The sequence below is a fragment of the Nicotiana sylvestris genome, chromosome 6 (genome assembly GCF_000393655.2).
Source record: "Nicotiana sylvestris chromosome 6, ASM39365v2, whole genome shotgun sequence".
NCBI classification, from domain to species: Eukaryota; Viridiplantae; Streptophyta; class Magnoliopsida; order Solanales; family Solanaceae; genus Nicotiana; species Nicotiana sylvestris.
Window position 1 is genome coordinate 41,841,410 of NC_091062.1, and position 17,210 is coordinate 41,858,619.

The window sequence follows — 17,210 nt, forward strand, 5'->3', positions numbered from 1 at the left end:
TTGTTTACAAATTATTACAGACCAAATGATTGAATTACAAAAGAAGTTCAAATAAGAAGTTACAACCATAGGAAGCCTGATCCTGACTTCCTCTTTGAGTTATGTAATAAACCACTTCAATGCCAATATTGTTCCAAAGCCTTGCTCATGTATGGGTGTGTCAGAGTTACCTAAGGACCTCAAAGGATCCCGGGTAGTGATCACACACAGATTGCATAACCAAGAGTAAGTGCAGTGTGGAAGGGCCAACTCTTATGTGTCCAAGTTCAAAAGGAGCTCAAGGGTCCCAAGGCAAGGCTCACACAAAAGGGGCAGAACCTAGATTCTAAGAGTATAGTGGAAGTGCAGAACACATATTGAAAGGGATTTGTTTAAAAAGCAGGACTTATAGTCCATTTTGAAGGCAATCAGTAACAGAGGTGATTAAAATCAGTTGTAGTAGTAAACAAAACTCAAGACTCCCAAGATGGGATCACACATAGAATTAGTAGTCACACAAGGGGTCAAGGGGTTTAGGACACACAAACATTTAACTGTAAGCACATAACCCCATCAAGGGTCTTAGGACTAGTTGGACATGCACAACAATAGCTGATACTGGCATGATTACTGGCTAGTCAGAAAGAACATAAGCACATTGAAGGGATAGGGACTTGGGATGGCAAGTACACAATAAGTGACTGACAAAGTATGCCTTGAAACACACATAGGGGAGTGCATTAATCTAAAGGGGAAGGGGAGACATTATAGCATGCTGGTAATATAACTTGACTGCAGGTTTCACAACAGAACCACAAGTAGAAGTAGACAAGAATGAGAGAAACTGAAACCATTAAAGGAGCATGTTGTTGTTGGAGCTTTAAAATTAACTATGACATACCAGTTGAGAAAGCAAAGTGCAGAAAGGTAAAGCAAGTAAGATTCCACAGTCTAGCCTTGGCTTTCAGCCGGCTACACAAAGCAGTAGCACAAGTAGTAGTAGAGAAAGAGAGAGTTTTGAGTGTGAAAGTGTGTGTTCTGAACTAAATTTTTGTCTCTTGTTAATGAAAGCATTAGGGTATTTATAGTTTTGAAAACGAGTAGAAAAATAAGGTAACGAGTAAAGGTTTAACACAAATATGGAAGTAATCACAATCAGAATCAATTAATACAAGTACTTCCCTTTAATCAGGGAATTACAACTTAACGGATGTTAACAGGAATAATTAAGGAAAGAAAATCAATTTGAGGAAGATTTATTTCTGACCATATAAGGGATAGTAAGAATATAGAGTATACAATTGAGTCTTGGTACAAAATATACTTAATTGGGGAAAGGATTCAACAGGGGTACAACATCACAACAAATAAAGGAAAGAAATCAATCAACTCAAACAAACAGGTAAAATTAGGGGTTTATAAGAAAACCTTTGCAATCAGTCGTAACTTGAGGAAATCAAGATCAATCAAGAAAAAATCATGATTCTGCACTTTGCCATATAAATAGAGAAGAATGAACAAGAGTATCAGACATGCAAGGCCAATCATATTAACAAAAGAAGCAACTAGACGAACACAAACATGCAGCAGTAACAGGAGTAGTCTTAAGGACTAAGTAGTAAAAGAACCTACTCGAAGCATGGTAGTCAACAAGTCAAGTAGTCACATAGAACCAAAAAATGAAGAAACCAGTCTAGCACATAGTAACAGGTAAAGGAGATCAACACACAGAAACAAGAGAGGTCTTTAAACTCATAGCAATAAGTGAAGAAAATATTTATAAGGAATTAGGGTTTTAACAGAGCTAAGTTAAACAGGTAAGAACTTAGAATCAGTCAAGTTAAACAAAGAAAATGATCTAAACACAAAGAACTCAGTCAAACCTAGTATACATACAAAACAAACAAAGATAGTTCCAAAACTCGGATAAAACCAAAATGCTTAGGGTTTTAAATACAATGAACCAGGTAGAATAGGAACATGAACAAACCGTTTAAACATAGTGAAATCATAAAACAACACTGAAAATCGGAGAAGAGATCTTTTTCAAAAAAAGTTTAAGAAACCCTAATTTTTGAAGACGGAGAGTCGCTTTGAAAAAATCGGAAAACCTTTGAGGAAAACACTTAAGAAGTTCATAACATACATAGATCTAAGATAGATCTGAAAGAAAATCGAAAGCTCTTAAAGGTTAGGGTTTCAGAGAACCCTGAAAAGTAAGGAAAACTTCGAAACGTTACCGATCTAGCCGGAAAAGTCAAGGATCTGACTCGAACAACCATGGATGGCCGGAAAGAGGCCATGGATAGGAGTTGAGCAAGGACTGGACCAGATCTCTTTGAGATCTATCCATGAAATCACACAAGCGGGCCACCAGGGGACGTAGGAGAAGAGTGCACGTCTCAAACAGCCATGGGAGTCCATGGATCAGGTGAGAATCAAAGGGGATTAGGGTTTATTTGGGTAGAGGCGGCTAGAGTTAGCCTTAGGTTTTCAGAGAGAGTTTTAGAGGAGAAGGGGTTCAAGGGCGGTGGGTTGGTAAAAATGATTTAGGTTAGGGTGGTCGTTTGGGTTAAAAAAGGTAAGAGTGAATAGGGGGCGTTGATCTCAGAGATCAACGACCAGGATGAGAGGGGGTCTGGGTCAGGTAGGATTTGACTGGGTTAGGGGCGGGTTTTAATTGGAATTGAGTTGGGAAATTTGGGGTCTAATTTAGGCTATAATTGAAATACAAATGGGCTGTTATTTAAATAGTCGTTTTTCCCTTTTTTAATTTATAAGAAAAGTAAGTAGTTTCTGAAAATAAACTGAAGTACAAAAATGATTTATAACGCATAAATAACAATTTTAAAATATAGGATCCAATTTTATGCGTACAAAACATAAATAAACCTTAAAAGGGCCAATGTCGCAACTATCTGCAATTTAGCTTTAAAAAATACTACATAAAATTGTAAAAATGTGTAAAATTACCTTAGCCATATTTTGGCATAAATATACAAAACCAATAGATGAATTATCAAAAATAATAATTTTGGAAATAATTCTTGGTATTTTATGGATAAATAAGGGGAAATAAATCAATTAAAAACCCTTTAAAATGTGGAAAAATAATAAAACACTTGGACATGCTTATATATGCCTATATATGCTATTTTGAAAGTATTTTGCATGTTGAAAAATATATAGAGAAAAATTGGGTAACAACACACATAATCAACTGCGACTAGAATGTAGGTGTTTCCAGAGCTCACAAACGGACCCATGAAATCAATAACCCACACATCAAAAATGTCAATCTCCAAGATGGTGGTGAGGGGCATTTCGTTTTTCTTTGAGATTCCACTGGCCCTTTGGCATTCATCACAACGCTTGAAAAGCTCACTAACATCCTTAAGACCTTGGTCGCTGTTCTTCCTCCACCATGTTGACCACCATAAGGCGAAGATTGGCAAGCCCCAAGAATTTCACTTTCCTCCTCCTCCGATACACATCTTCTAATCACTCCATCCGTGCAAATTCGAAAAAGGTACGGTTCATCCCAATAGTAGTCTTGACAATCCCTTTTGAGATTCTTCCTTTGGTTTGAAGAGAACTTAACCGGAATATTTCCACTCACAAGGTAATTTGCCAAAATCGCGAACCAAAGCATCTCTTTCATTGACAAAGCCAAAAGTTGCTCATCGGGGAAGGAGTCATTGATATCAAGGCCATCATGCAGCCTCCTCTCCTCCTCCAAACGAGAGAAGTGGTCCGCCACTTGGTTTTCACTTCCTTTCCGATCATGGATGTCAATGTCAAACTCTTGCAACAGAAGTACCCATCTCATCAAACGGGCTTTAGAATCTTTCTTGATCATGAGATAACGAAGCGCCACATAATCTATATGAACAATCACTTTTGCACCCATCAAGTACGGGCGTAACTTTTCCATAGCAAACACAATGGAAGATGTAGTTGACTTGGGCACCATCCATATGTAACTTTCTCCGTAACGATGTAGTTGACTTGGGCACCATTCATCGTCTTTCTTGCATAATAGACCGGATGAAAGATTTTGTTAATTTTTTGCCCCAAAAATGGCTCCCACCGCTATATTACTTGCATCACACATAAGCTCAAAAGGAACATTCCAATTTGGAGCGGTAATGATGGGAATAGTAGTCAACTTGAGCTTTAGCAACTCAAAGGTTCTCATGCAATCATCATTGAAATGGAACTTGGCATCTTTATCCAAAAGCTTGCATAACGGGTTTACCACTTTAGATAAGTCCTTGATGAACCGTCGGTAAAATCCCGCATGGCCTAAGAAACTCCGCACGCCTTTGACTGAAGTTGGAGGTGGAAGTTTAGAAATTACCTAAAACTTTTCCTTGTCGACTTCAATGCCATTCTTTGAGATCTTATAGCCAAGGACAACGCCCTCATCAACCATGAAATGACACTTCTCCCAATTGAGCACCAAATTTGTCTCTTCCCATCTTGCCAAAACTTTGTCCAAATTTGCTAGACAATCATCAAAAGAATCCCCGACCTCTGAAAATCATCCATGAAGACTTCAAGAAAATCCTCCACCATGTCCGTGAAGATAGCCATCATACACCTTTGAAAAGTCGCTGGTGCATTGTACAACCCAAATGACATCCGCGAGAATGCGAAAGTACCATAAGACCAAGTGAAAATAGTCTTCTCTTGATCCTCCAGAGCAATAAGAATTTGATTGTAGTCGGAATACCCATCAAGGAAATGATAGACAGCACAACCAGACAACCTATCAAGCATTTGATCGAGAAATGGAAGTGGGAAATGATCCTTCCTTATGACTTTGTTGAGCTTGTGATAGTCCATACACACTCTCCACCCGGTCACCGTTCTTGTAAGAATCAACTCATTCTTGTCATTGGCAACCACCATCATGCCCCTTTTCTTTGAGACACATTGCACCGGAGAAGTCCACGAACTATCGAAAATGGGGTACACAACCCCGACATCCAACCACTTGATCACCTCCTTTTTGACCACCTCTTACATGACTTCATTGAGTCTCCTTTGATGTTCAATCAATGGTTTGGAACCTTCCTCCTAGTTAATCTTGTTCATGCTAAATGCGGGGCTTATCCCCCGAATATCCGCCAAAGTCCATCCAATAGCTTTGTTCCTCTTTTGTAGCACCGCCAATGTGGAGTCTACCTGCACGTTAGTCAAACAAAAGGATAGAATAACCGGTAAAGTAGAAGAAGGGCCAAGAAATTCATACCAAAGATGTGGAGGTAATGGCTTCAACTCCAAGACGGGAGGCTCCTTAATTGAAAGTTTTATTGGAGGAGTGGTTCTATTCTCAAGATCTAAGGACAACTTGCGAGGATCATAAGTGTATGGCCCTATTCCTAGCAAAGTATTCACACATTCCACATAACCCTCCATTTCTTTATCATCACAATTGAGCAACACGGCCTCCAAAGTATCATCAACATTCACTACAACACTTGTTTCCTCAATAATCACACCGGTCACCAAATCCACAAGCGAACAAACTTTATTGCTATTCGGTTGCCTCATATATTTGCACACATGGAAACCACCTTTTCATCACCCAGCTGGAAAGTTAGCTCACCGACTTCCACATAAACAAGAGCCTTCCCCGTAGCAAGGAAAGGTCGACCCAAAATAATCGACACCTTATAATCCATTTCACAATCAAGAATCACAAAGTACGCCGGGAAGATGAATTCATCAACACGAACCAACACATTATCAATAATACCCAACGGTCTCTTCATTGTACAATCCGCCATTTGCAACCTCATAGATGTGGGTCTTGGTTACCCAATCCCCAAAGTTTTGAAAACTGAGTAGTGCATCAAGTTAATACTTGCCCCAAGATAACATAAAGCTTTGGCAAATTTGGCACTCCCAATGGTACAAGGGATTGTGAAAGCATCAGGATCTTCCAATTTAGAAGCCATTGAGTGCACAATTGCACTCACTTGATACGTCATCTTTATAGTTTCATAATTCATCAATCTATTCTTTGTCACCAAATCCTTCATGAACTTTGCATAACCTTACATTTACTTCAAAGCCTCAACCAACGGCACGTTGATAGATAGACTCTTCGTCATGTCAATGAACTTTTTGAATTGGTTCTCGCCATTTTGCTTGGAAATCCTTTGAGGGTATGGAGTGTAACGACCCAAAATCCACTAAGGGTCGTGATGGCGCCCAACACCGTTGTCAGGCAAGCCAACGCGGAAGTATTAGAAAATTCTTATTCTACTTACCCAAATCAGTTACAACATTTCTTAATTTGCAATTAAAGCAGGTGATGATAAGCAACATTTAATAATAATTATACAATCCAAAAAGAACTGTCTACTAATGTGTGTGCCAAGATCTGGTGTCACAAGCAGTGGGCAACTAGTAGAATGTACAAAAGAATAATGATATCCTACTGTCCGGGATAGAATAGACAGCAAAAGTAAAGAAGGCCCCCATCGAGCTGTTGAATGACACAGGAAGGGAGCAGCTCACCATGGAAGTCTCGAGATCCGCTCAAGGATGCGCACCAGACTGATAGCCAGATACACTTGTCTCAGATCCTGTACAATTAAGTACATAAGTGTAGTATGAGTACATAAAAAATATGTACCCAGTAAGTATCCTGTCTAATCTTGAAGAAGTAGAGACAAGAGGTCGACTTGATACTTACGAGGGTCAAATAACGTGAGAGAGAATCTGTAATAAGCATGGATAGCACAGTTTGTTAGCACTGTATGGCAAGGATTAACAATTCTTTTTCCAAATAATATCATGGGTATCCATTTACGTTTCAAGGCATATATGAAGTTCAGTCCACAAAGAAATACTAAGTAAAGCATGCGTAAGCAATACCGAGGGATGTACGGCCCGATCCAACATAAAAGTAAATTGTGCACTGTCGAGGGTCGAACGGCTCGAACCATAGATGCATCTATTACCCCGCTCGCGAATCACACGTGCGACGCGGTCAAATATAAATAAACTAAATAACAAGCAGACAATAGTGTATATCTGAGAAGCAGTTATTCTAGAAATATTCAATTTCCTTTAAAACGGTTAGGGAAGATAAGTTTCCTCTTACTAGTCTCATTACCTTAATCAACATGGTTTATACGAATCCGAATTAAACATCAAGTTACAAGAATATCACATAGAGCATGCTTTGGGGTCCTAGACTACCCGGACATAACATAGTAGTAGCTACGCACAGACTCTCATAACCTAGTGCGTACGTAGCCCCCGCATACAGTAGCAATTAATTCAATTATTACACCTATGGAGATAATTCCCTATTACAAGGTTAGAAAGGAGACTCACCTCGCTCCAAAGTGCACTTCCAATACCAATAACGCGTCCAAGCCCTCAATTCGGAGCCAAACGATCCCAAACTAGTTAAATGAGGTAGGAACTAGTCAATATACACTCACAAGATCGAATTCTAGCTATTTAAGCAATTTTCCAACCTTTAACACAAGTTTCCTAAAATTCGACCCCGGGCCCACGTGCCCGGATTCCGAAATTTTCGAAGGAAGTTGTTCTCTACAACCTAAGGATTATTAATATGTGATTTCTAATTTATTCCACAACAAATTTCGTGGTTAAATCTAACTTTTTATTAAAACCCTAGGTTTTTGCTCTAACCCCATGATTTCACCTTTATACTAGTATTTAATCTACCTAAGACAATGATATTAAACTAGAAATGGGTAGAACACACTTACCTCAAGATTCTAGGTGAAGGCCCTCTCTCAAAAGCTCTAAAATCGCGCAATGGAGGAGTGAAATAAGGCAAAAATGAACTTAGAACCCATAATAAATGAAATCACTGCCTCAGCGATTTCCGCATCTGCGGTCAGTGAAGCGCATTGGGGGTCCCGCATCTGCGAGAAGAGGACCGCATCTGCGAAAGGGGCTATAATGGCTAGGAATGCTTCTGCGGTCTTGAGGCCACTTCTGTGGTCTTGAGGCCACTTCTGCGGTCTTGAGGCCATTTCTGCGGAGCCGCTTCTGCAGTTCGAGAGCCGCTTTTGTGGTTTGGCCTGGCCTTCCCTAGGTCGCATCTGCGATAGATGGACCGCATCTGCGGTCTCGCACCTGCAGTCCACCAACCGCAGGTGCAGTTATGCCAGAAGCAGCAGCAGCTTCAACAATTCCCAAAAATTTCAACTTCACTCGAGCTTCGTCCGATTGATGCTCGGGGCTCCCGGGCCCCTCCCAAACATACCAATAAGTCTAAAATCATGAGACGGACCTACTCGAACCCTCGGAATACCCGAAACAACGCTAAATCTAAGAATCACCTCCTAAAACCAAATGAATCAAACTTATGAACTTCAAGTTCTTAATTTTCCTCTAACGGGTCAAAACGCCCTTAAACTACTCGGATCGACACCAAATTTTACGGGCAAGTCTTAAATGATATGTCGGACCTGTACCGAGCTTTGGAACCAACATACGAGCCCGATACCCATAAAATCAATCATTAATTAGTTTCTTTAAATCCTTAAAACTTCAAATTAACAATTTCTAATAAAAATTCATTACTCGGGCTAGGGACCTCGGAATTTTATTCCGGGTATTTGTCCAGATCCCATATTTCCTACGGACCCTCCAGGACCGTCAAATCATGAATCCGGGTCCGTTTGCTCAAAATGTTGACTAAAGTCTAACTTAGCCTTTTAAGAAAATCCTAAGGAATCAAATGGGCATATTTCACTGCAAACTCTTCCAAATCCCGAACCTACCATCCCCGCAAGTCGTACATTAGTTAAAGAAAACACAGGAAGTTTTATTTAAAGGAATATGGTTCTAAAAGGCAAAACGACCAGTCGGGTCGTTACATTCTCCACATCTTAAACAAATGTTCGTCCTCGAATGGATATAGAAATGTACCTGAGCGCTGAATAAATGTGGATATCTTCTCCACATGTCCTCCTCGGACTCCCAGTTCGCCTCCTCAACTGGTTGGCCCCTCCACTGGACCCTCACCGCAGAAATCCTCTTGGACCTCAACTGGCGATCCTGTCTATCAATAATGGCAACTGGCTCCTCCTCATAACCCAAACTCTCATTCAGCTGAATAGTACTAAAGTCTAACACATGGGACAGGTCGACATGATACTTTCAAAGCATCAATAGATGAAAAATCGGATGAACTCCCGATAAGTTGGGGGTAAAGCAAGCTTGTAAGCAACCTCCCCAACTCGCCTCAACACCTCAAATGGGCCAATAAACCTTGGTCTTAGCTTGCCTTTCTTCCCGAATCGCATGACACCCTTTATTGGCGAGACTTTCAAGAGGACCTTTTCGCCAACCATGAATGATACATCACGCGCCTTCTGATCCGCATAGCTCTTTTGTTTGGACTGAGCTGTGCTAAGCCTTTGCTGAATCAACTTTACCTTGTCCAAGGCATCCTGTACCAAATCTGTACCGTATAACTTAGCCTCACCAGGCTCAAACCACCCGATAGGAGAACGACAATGTAGACCATATAAAGCCTCGTATGGAGCCATCTCTATGTTGGACTGATAGCTGTTGTTGTATGAAAACTCCGCCAAGGGCAAGAACTAATCCCACTGCCCTCCAAAGTTAATCACATATGCCCTGAGCATGTCCTCCAAAATCTGAACTGTCCGCTCCGACTGCCCGTCGGTCTGAGGATGGAATGTTGTACTGAGCTCTACACGGGTCCCCAACTCACTCTAAACAGGTCTCCAGAAATGGGAAGTAAACTGAAGGCCTCTATCTGATATGATGGAAACATGCACACCGTGCAACTGGACTATATCCCGAATGTAAATCTGAGCATACCTATCTGCTGTATAGGTATTACCACTAGAATAAAGTGGGCCGACTTGGTCAACCTGTCAACAATGACCCATACTGAATCAAATTTCCGCAAAGTTTCGGCAACCCAACTATGAAATCCATGGTGATGCGATCCCACTTCCACTCTAGTATAGGCATCTACTGAAGTAGGCCACTCGGCCTCTGGTGTTCATACTTGACTTGCTGGCAATTCAAACTCCTAGCCACATACTCTACTATGTCTTTCTTCATCCTCCGCCACCAATAATGCTGCCTCAAGTCGTGATACATTTTCGTAGCTCCCGGGTGAATGGAATACCGTGAACTGTGTACCTCCTCTAAAATCCTCTCCCTCAGACCATCAACATTAGGAACATATAAACGACCCTGGAGTCACAAAATAGCATACTCTTCAATAGTAACCTCCTTGGCACCTCCCTGAAGCACCGTCTCCCTGAGAACCGCTAAATGTGGATCATTGAACTGTCAGGCTTTGATCTACCCCAATAATGAAGACTGAGCAACCACACACGCGAGAACTCGGCTGGGCTCTGAAATATCCAACCGCACAAGTCTGTTAGCCAAGTACTGAATGTACAAGGCTAGTGGCCTCTCCTCTGCTGGAATGAATGCCAAACTACCCATACTCTGTGCCTTTCTTCTTAAGGCGTCTGCGACCACATTTGCCGTGCCTGGATGATAAAGAATGGTGATGTCATAATCCTTCAGTAACTCAAACCATCTACACTGCCTCAAATTAAGATCCCTCTGCTTGAACAAATGTTGTAAGTTGCGATGATCAGTATAAACTTTACATGACACCCCATACAGATAATGCCTCCATATCTTAAGAGTGTGAACACTCACGGCCAACTCTAGATCGTGCACATGATAATTCTTCTCATGAACCTTCAGCTAGCGCGAAGCATAGGCAATAACTCGCCCCTCCTGCATCAATACACACCCCAATCCAACGCGCGAAACATCGCAATATACCGTATACATCCCTGAACCGGAAGGCAACACAAGAACTAGTGATGTGGTAAAAGCTATCTTGAGCTTCTGGAATCTCTACTCACAATCATCGGACCATCGGAAAGGAGCACCCTTCTGGGTTAATCTAGTCATAGGTGATGCAATAAATGAAAAGACCTGCATGAATTGCCGGTAATAACCTGCTAGCCCTAGGAAACCCCTGATCTCGATTGCTGAGGTAGGATGTGGCCAACTCTAAACTGCCTCAATCTTCTTGGGATCCACCTTAATGCCCTCTCCTGACTCAACATGACCCAAGAATGCCACTGACTCTAGCCAAAACTCACACTTGAAGAACTTAGCGTATAGTTTCTGCTCTCGCAGGGTCTGAAGCACTACTCTCAAATGTTGCTCGTGCTCCCCCAGGCTACGGGAGTATATCAAGATGTCGTCCATGAAGATGATGACAAAGGAATCAATATAAGGCCTAAATACCATGTACATCAAGTCCATAAATGCTGTTGGGGCATTAGTCAAGCCAAAGGACATCACCAAAAATTCATAATGGCCATATCTAGTTCGGAATGCAGTCTTCGGAACGTCTGAGTCCCGAATCTTCAATTGATGATACCCTGATCTCAAGTCTATCTTAGAGAACACCCTAGCACCCTACAGCTGGTCGAACAAATCATCGATACAAGGCAATGGATACTTGTTCTTGATGGTGACTTTGTTTAATTGGTGGTAATGAAAGCACATCCGCATTGTCCCGTCCTTCTTCTTCACAAATAACACTGGTGCACCCCAAGGTGATACACTGGGTCAAACAAACCCCTTTTCTAACAACTCCTCAAACTGCTCCTTCAACTCCGTAGGAGCCATGCGGTACGGTGGAATAGATATAGGTTGGGTGCCTGGAGCCAAATCAATACAGATATTAATATCACGATCCGGTGGCATGCTAGGAAGATCAGAAGGAAACACATCGGCGAACTCGTGAACCATTGGAACTGAATCAATCGTCGGAGACTCTGTGGTGGTGTCCCGAACATAAGCTAGATAAGCCAAACACCCTTTCTCGACCATATGCCGAGCATTCAGGAAAGAAATAACCCGACTAGGTGTATCAACTGTGGAACCCTTCCACTCCAACCTCGGTAACCCTGGAATCGCTAATGAAACAGTCTTGGCATGGCAATCTAGGACAGTGTGATATGGAGACAACCAATCCATGCCTAAGATGACCTCAAAGTCGATCATGTCAAGCAGCAGGAGATCCGATCTAGTCTCAAAACCACAGAATGTGACCACACAGGACCGATAGACCCAAGCCACAACCACGGAATCACCCACATGAGTGGACACATGAACAGGAGTGCCCAAAGGCTCAAGGGAAATAACTAGGAAACGAGCAAACAGAGATGATACATATGAATAAGTAGACCCTGGATCAAATAATACTGAAGCATCTCTACCGCTGATGGAAATAATACGTGTGATGATGGAATCTGAGGCCAATGCATCTGGCCTGGCCAAAAGGGTGTAGAATCTATCTAGAGCGTCGGCTGGCTGGCCTCCACCTGACTGAGCAATAGCTGGCTGACCTCTCCCTGCCTAGCCTCCACCTCTAGAACGACCCCTACCAGTCTCCCCTCCACCTTTAGGTGGCGGGGCAGCCGGTGCTGAAATCATAAGTTGTTGACCCTGCTGTACTGCCCTACACCGAAGTCTAGGACAGGTCCTCTTCATGTGACCCGGATCTCCACACTCGTAGCACACTCTCGGTACCATAGCCTACTGCCCTAAAGTCTGAGCCTGATGACTTGAATACCCACTGGAAGAACCTTGGATGGCTGGTGGGCGATATGAACTATCTGGCACGGCACTGAAGTGAGCACTGGAAGAATCCGGATGACCAGAATACCCGCCGAAGGAACCCTGAAGAGCTGGTAGGTGGTAAGAACTCTCAGGCATCACACTGAAATAAGGTCTCACTGGAGCACCTCGGGTAGGGGGTGGTGGTGCTGAATACGGGGGTCTGCTGGGCTGGCCCCTCCCGAAGTGACCTCTACCCCTAGCTGGGGCACCTCTGAACTCTCCCAAAAATCAGGCCCTCTTGTCCTGCTGAATCTTCTCCCTACCCTTCTGGCGATACCCCTCAGGCGATACCCCTCAATCCTGCGAGCAATCTCCACCACTAGCTGATACTCAGTACTCATCTCCACCTCTCGATCTATGCCAACTCGAATACTGGGGTGCAACCCCGCAACAAATCTCTGCACTCTCTCTGCATCTGTAGGGAGTATCATGAGTGCATGGCGAGACAACTCAGAAAATCTCGCCTCGTAATCGGTCACAGATATCTGACCCTGCTCAAGATGCTCAAACTGATGGCGTAGCTCTTCCCTCTCAGAGGGTGGAATGTACCTATCCAAAAACAACTGTGCGAACTGTCCCCAAGTGAGGGGAGGAGAACCTACTGGCCTGCCTAGAACATAGGACTGCCACCACCTACGGGCCCTGCCCTCCAGCTAAAAGTAGTGAAGTCAACTCCATGTGACTCCAATATCCTCATATTGTGCAGTCTGTCCCTGCACCTATCAATGAAGTCCTGGGCATCCTCATGTCGCTCACCCCCAAAGATGGGAGGGTGAAGTCTAGTCTATCTATCCAATAACTTCTGCGAGTCACCGTCCACAGCTGGTCTGAACCGGGGTGCCACTGCAGTAACTGGCAGGTCCCCATCTGCGGGTAGTGCACCCGTAGTCTGATACACTGCAGCTGCATGTCCAGGAGCCTAGGCAGTAGGGGTCTGTGCTCCCCCTCCTACCTGTGATGTAGCGGGATCTAATAGAAATAAACCAGCCTGAATCATAGAATCCATGAACCACGGCATACGTCTCATGACCTCCTGGAATCCTGGTGCAATCATAAAGTCTGCCGGGGTAGGCTCAGCTGCGGGTACCTTGCCCTGCTCCTTGATAATAGGATCTCCCGCAGGATCTGCTGGTGGTACCACTGGGATAACGCTGGGACACCCTCGTCCCTTACCTCGGGCCGGTGCACTCCCCCAGCCTCTGCCTCGACCTCTAGCAACGGGGGGAGAAGCTACTCCCAGGTCTAGAACGTCAGCCGTGCGTGTCCTCACCATCTGTGAGAGAATAGAAGAGGGAAATTTTGTATACCACCCAGTACACGATAGGAAATGAATAAAGAGTAGTTTTCCTAACACCCTATAGCCTCTCGAAGATAAATACAGACGTCTCCATACTAATCTGCAAGACTCTATAAGGTTTGCCCATGACTTGTGAGACCTACATGAACCTAGTGCTCTGATACCATGTTGTCACGACCCAAAATCCACTAAGGGTCGTGATGGCACCCAACACCGTTGTCAGGAAAGCCAACGGGAAGTATTAGAAAATTCTTATTTTACTTACCCAAATCGGTTACAACATTTCTTAATTTGCAATTAAAGCAGGTGATAATAAGCAACATTTAATAATAATTATACAATCCAAAAAGAATTGTCTACTAATGTGTGTGCCAAGACTTGGTATCAGAAGTAGTGGGCAACTAGTAGAATGTACAAAAGAATAATTCTATCCTACTGTCCAGGATAGAATAAACAGCAAAAATAAAGAAGGACCCCATCGAGCTACTGAACGACACAGGAAGGGAGCAGCTCACCGTGGAAGTGTCGAGATCCTCTTAGGGATGCGTACCAGACTGATAGCCAGATACACCTGTCTCAGATCGTGTACAATTAAGTACAGAAGTGTAGTATGAGTACATAAAAAATATGTACCCAGTAAGTATCCTGTCTAATCTCAAAGAAATAGAGACGAGATGTCGACTTGATACTTACTAGGGTCAAATAACGTGAGAGAGAATCTGTAATAAGCATGGATAGCATAGTTTGTTAGCATTGTATGGCAAGGATTAACAATTCTTTTTCCAAATAATATCATGGGTATCCATTTATGTTTCAAGGCATATATGAAGTTCAGTCCATAGAGAAATACTAAGTAAAGCATGCGTAAGCAATACTGAGGGACGTACGGCCCGATCCAACATAAAAGTAAATTGTGCGCTGCCGAGGGTCAAACAGTTCGAACCATAGATGCATATATTACCCTGCTCACGAATCACACATGCGACGCAGTCAAATATAAATAAACTAAATAACAAGCAGACAATAGTGTATATCTGAGAAGCAGTTATTCCAGAAATATTCAATTTCTCTTTAAAACGGTCAGTGAAGATAAGGTTCCTCTTACTAGTCTCATTACCTTAATCAACATGGTTTATACGAATCCGAATTAAACATCAAGTTACACGAATATCACATAGAGCATGCTTTTGGGTCCTAGACTACCCGGACTTAATATAGTAGTAGGTACGCACGAACTCTCGTCACCTAGTGCGTACGTAGCCCCCGCATATAGTAGCAATTAATTCAATTATTACACCTATGGGGACAATTCCCTCTTACAAGGTTAGAAAGGAGACTCACCTCGCTCTAAAGTGCACTTCCAATACCAATAACACATTCAAGCCCTCAATTCGGAGCCAAACGATCCCAAACTTGTTAAATGAGGTAGGAACTAGCCAATATATACTCACAAGATCGAATTCTAGCTATTTAAGCAATTTCCCAACCTTTAACACAAGTTTCCTAAAATCCGACCCCGGGCCCACGTGCCCGAATTCCGAAATTTTCGAAGGAAGTTGTTCTCTACAACCTAAGGATCAATAATATGCGATTTCTAATTTATTCCATAATAAATTTTGTGGTTAAATCTAACTTTTATTAAAACCCTAGGTTTTTGCTCTAACCCCATAATTTTACCTTAATACTAGTGTTTAATCTACCTAAGACAATGATATTAAACTAGAAATGGGTAGAACACACTTACCTCAAGATGCTAGGTGAAGGCCCTCTCTCAAAAGCTCTAAAATCGCCCAATGGAATAGTGAAATATGGCAAAAATGGACTTAGAACCCGTAAGAAATGAACTCAATGCCTCAGCGATTTCCTCATCTGCGGTCAGGAGATGCCGCATCTGCGAGAAGAGGATCGCATCAGCTAAAGGGGCTAAAATGGCTGGGACTGCTTCTGCGGTCTTGAGGCCGCTTCTGCGGAACCGCTTATGCGGTTCGAGAGCCACTTTTGCGGTTTGGCTTGGCCTTCCCTGGGCCGCATATGCAATATATGAACCGCATCTACGGTCTTGCACCTGCGGTCCACCAATCGCAGGTGCGGTTATGACAGAAGCAGCAGCTTCAACAATTCCCAAAAAATTCAACTTCACTTGAGCCTCGTCTGATTGACGCTCGAGGCTCCCGGGCCCCGCCCGAACATACCGATAAGTTTGAAATCACTAGACGGACCTATTCAAACCCTCGGAACACCCAAAACAATGCTAAATCTAAGAATCACCCCCTAAAACCAAATGAATCAAACTTATGAACTTCAAGTTCTTAATTTTCCTCTAACGGGTCAAAACGCCCTTAAACTACTCGGATCGACACCAAATTTTACGGGCAAGTCTTAAATGATATTTCATACCTATACCGGGCTTCAGAACCAACATACGAGCCCGATACCCATGAAATAAATCATTAATTAGTTTCTTTAAATCCTTAAAACTTCAAATTAACAATTTCTAATAAAAATTCATTACTCGGGCTAGGGACCTCGGAATTCGATTCCGGGCATAATCCCAGGTCCCATATTTTCCTACGAACCCTTTGGGACCATCAAATCACAAATCCGGGTCCGTTTGCTCAAAATATTGACTAAAGTTAAACTTAGCCTTTTAAGAAAATCTTAGGGAATCAAATGGGCATATTTCACTCCAAACTCTTCCAAATCCTGAACCCACCATCCCTGCAAGTCGTAAATTAGTAAAATCAAATGTGGGATGTTTTATTTTAGGGAACCGGGTTCTAAAAGGTAAAACGACCAGTCAGGCTGTTACATGGAGGAGGAGGCCTTGGCATTTATGCCTTAGCCTTTGGCACTACCGGTTCCGGTATGTCAATAATGTATTCCCTAGACGGGTTCACTTCCTCACGAGTCTCCTCCACATTGTCATCAATATCAATTCTCACCTCATCATTTGTTTGCACTTCATTGCCTGGCATCTTATCTTCTTGTACCAATTGCTCATCATCCATAATTTTCTTTTGACTTGTGGTGGTTGCTTCCCCACCTTTTCCACTTCTTTTAGTAACGGCCACGGCATGTACCATGTTGTTACCACCCTTTGGGTTCACCACCGTATCACCTGGTAGTTCCCCCTTAGGATGAGTGTTCAAACCTTACGAGATTTGCCCCAATTGAACTTCTAAATTATGCATTGAAGTGTTGTGAGAGGATAATTGAGCATTGGAGTCGATAT